Below are 4001 nucleotides of genomic sequence, written 5' to 3'. Positions count from 1 at the left end.
TTCAAAACAAACAAGCAGACTACATGTGCATAGCTTTCCACGATCTTGATATGATGGACTAGAGAGAAGGCAGCAACCATCAGAAACTACTGGGCTACTCTACTAATATAGCTGGAGTTTGGTCTCTCACTCTTACAACGCACTAACGGCTACAACGACGGAATGTAAACCATAAACCCCCGGATTCAAGTGAAGCTCAGAAGGCCAACCATTAGGTCATGCCAGTCCACAGTTAAATAATAAGTGGATTAAAGTTTCAAGATAATATGTACATTGGGAACAACCATAAAGTCCATATGGCTTAACCATAAATTCCATATGGACCCAACTGGCTTTTAAAGCATTTTTTTCTAAATTTTTTTCATGTACCAAGCTACTTATAGGTACGTGACTTTGTTTGTTAGTTTGTTGAATTTTTGTGTAAAGCTATTCGACGAATATCTGTGCTAGCCGTCCTTAATTTAGAAGTAATAGACTAGAAGGAAGGCAGCTAGTCAACATTGCCCACCGCCAACTCTTTGGCTGTTCTTTACCACTAATAAGTATTATAACAAGCCTTCACGGCTTAATGGGCGAATATGTTCGGCGACGGGCTTCGGACTCGCAGATTGTGAGTCGCTTTCCATAACCACCAAGCTATTTGCCAGGATACTTATGAGTGAAAAGAAATAAGAATATATGAACCACACTATATCTGCCATGTTTAGGGTTTGTTTGTTTGTTTGTAGTTAAGCACAAAGCTACACAAAGGGCTATCGAAACCCGGTTTCTAGCGTTGAAAGTCCGCAGACATACCGCTGTGCCACTGGGGGGCGCCATGTTTAGGGCAGGTATTTTATATTTTTATTATATAATACGTAAAGGTTTGAAAACCCTATAACTATCGGCATCACGTTTCTTTTGTTTTCGGATATTCGCGCAAAGCTACACAATGGTCTATCTGTGCTCTGCTGACCACGGGTATCGAAACACGGATTCTAGCGTTGTAAGTCGCAGACATACTGCTGTGGGCTATATATATATAGTGCGTAGTTGAGTTATTTGCCCTAAGTCTTGATTGTTTATTTAGAGCAAAGCCACATTGGGCTTCCTGCTGTATCACCGCGAAGAACTGAACCCCGGATCTTAGCGTTGTAAGCCCGTAGACTAACCGCTGTCCCACCAGGAGACTTTTCCTAAGTCATTTATTATTAATGCTGATATTTATTCTAGAACTTTTCGGGTATCGAAACTCGGTTTCTAGAGTTTTAAGTCCGCAGACATACCGCTGTGCCACTGGGGGGGGGCAGACTAGAGGGAGGATAACTAATCAACATTTACCCACAGTCAACTCTTTGGCTACTCTTGTTTCACCGAATAATAGGATTTGACTGTTACATCTATAAAGCACTCACGGCCCCATACTGCAAAACGCGATTTTTCTTTATCGGGACCCAAACATTGGACCCTTAGATCCATAGTCCGGCAAGTCGACCACTACTTCACTCTCGGCCCCTCGTTAATAGGAAAACCCGACGTTGAGTTGTAAGTCGTGCTTTAATACATAAATGTTAAACTAACAATATTCCATTCCATGTTTTTAGCTGATGAAGAATCGGCCCCTCGTTAATAGGAAAACCCGACGTTGAGTTGTAAGTCGTGCTTTAATACATAAATGTTAAACTAACAATATTCCGTTCCATGTTTTTAGCTGATGAATAATTAAATAGCAATTGAAAAAAAAATTACACAGATCACAGAATTGAAAATCTGAGACATTTTTTGCCGTTCGCTATTTCCGAAGACCACAATAAGTTGCTCAGATTTAAAAATAAACTCTGAATTTCTGTTCATACCCCGAATTATCAAACCCTTCTTTTCGATACTGTATTGATTAACGGCTCAGCGATTCGTAACACCCCTATAATTAAAACCACATCTAACTGATTAATCTCCTAACTGAGAAAAGAGGGCGCTCATACGCGAGTTATAAGTTCGCTATCAGAAAAATTCTATCTATTAATAGAAAGTATTATAACAACAATGGTGGGTCTACTACAAGACAAACTGTAATATTCCGGAAGATGGTTTGTAGATAATAAGGTCTACTGGACAAACTTACTTGCCTGTACAGATCAGTAAAACAAGATATGAGAGGGACGTTCAAAGGGACGAAGGACTTTCTTGCCCGCACGCTGAATATTAGTAAATTGGGGAAGACAGATAATGCATTATACGTCCCCTACCAGCGGTGACACGTTTTCACGATAGGGAGCGTTAAACACAATTCAAAGATGACAGCTTCGAGCTAGTTACTTCTGAGCGTTAACATGCTGTAACAACTGGTAAGTTGGGGTAGGAAAATCTACACACACACCCTATAATCCTGACATAGCGATTCGTAGCTCCTTTCTTTTCGTTCGGTCTTCTTCTCCGTAATGACCTCAATCTCAACTAACTGGGGGTCGGCCAGTATTTTTGTGAACCTAGAAAATACATCAATCATATCTAAAATATCTGGTCACACACACACTTTCATTTTTTAACGGTTATGACGATTTGATTTTATTTGGAGAATCATTAAGTTTTGAGCCTTCGGTAGGTTTTCTGCAGGGGCCAATGTGTTCATTGATGTGGGCTTACCCCATTCTGTAAACAAAATGCCCAATTTTGGGCAAATCTTATACACTGATAAAGCTTAAATTTCAATAGAATCGATTTATATGCTCGTTGCCCCCCCCCCAGTATGTCTGCGGACTTACAACGCTAGAATCCTGGTTTCGATACCCGTGGTGGGCAGAGCACAGATAGCCCATTGTGTAGCTTCGTGCTTAATTACAAACAAACAACCAAAAATATGCTCGTTATTGTTATAGCTTCTCTATTTCATGCACGATGAAGACTCGATATCAATGACTCTTGGCAATTCTGGGCAACAAGTTTACGTTGTACAAGACCTAAAGATGACTGGCTATACGGTTCCTCAGTTTCTAGGGTATCAAACTTTTGTTTTCACAAGCACCACCTACCAACGTTTAATACAGCAACTCTTAATACGCCAGCTTCTCTCAAGATAGCTCCCCCGGTGGGACAACAGTAAGTTTGGGCTCTTATAATGCTAGAATCCGGGGTTCGGTTCCCCTCGGGTCGACACAGCAGATAGCCCAATGTGGCCTTGCCCTAAAAAAAAAATTCAAACAAACAAACAAACTTTCGAGTTATTCCCATTGTTTGCGACTTCATTGTATTTCATCACTTCGCAAATAACAACATTACAAGCCAGCAGTGGTTTGTCCTTAGGTCAAGGGTCTCAAAAAATATTCCTGTTATTGAACATATATATATATAGTTTCTACAACTTGAAAACTTCTTTAAACACCTCATGAGCGTCTGCAAAGTTTTTAAATTTGTCTTGAACTTATATATAAAAAAACGAAACGTGTGAATTGAGAGAAAAAAAGAAGAATGTTTTAATTTGAATCATTATTAACTGAGTAATTAAGTACGCATGTCTGTACTTGTTATCATCTGAAAGCATACGACACACGACAAGTGCCTATTGCTTTCCTGGAGAGAATATCAAGTATACCGCTAGCAATAAAACAGCGACATCTATGAAGTTCCATTTTTTTTTACATTTGTTGTTTGCCGATTGTCTAATGATCAATAATTATGCTAAATAACTTAATCATTAATTAGTCGAGCATATTTTTTATCTTTTAATTGAATATGTATCGAGATATATTATTAAAACTGTGCAAAAGGAAACATTAAAAACTTAAAAAAAACAGTTTTCTGGTGATGTTGACGTCTCACCTGAAACAAGGCATACATTGTTATCATAGACCGTATTTTTCGGAATATAAGACGCACCCTTATTTTGAAGACAAAGTTTTTTGGGGAAAAAAAAAAGCTACAGTCGAATTTGAGAGATTTTTATTGAACAAAAATTCAATTTGATACTTTAAAAATTAGTTTATATTTGTTTTAAAAAAAAAAAAACCCAAAAAAAAAAAAACCCA

Source organism: Limulus polyphemus, unplaced genomic scaffold (genome assembly GCF_000517525.1).
Source record: "Limulus polyphemus unplaced genomic scaffold, Limulus_polyphemus-2.1.2 Scaffold1750, whole genome shotgun sequence".
Lineage (NCBI taxonomy): Eukaryota > Metazoa > Arthropoda > Merostomata > Xiphosura > Limulidae > Limulus > Limulus polyphemus.
This window is presented reverse-complemented; position numbering follows the sequence as displayed.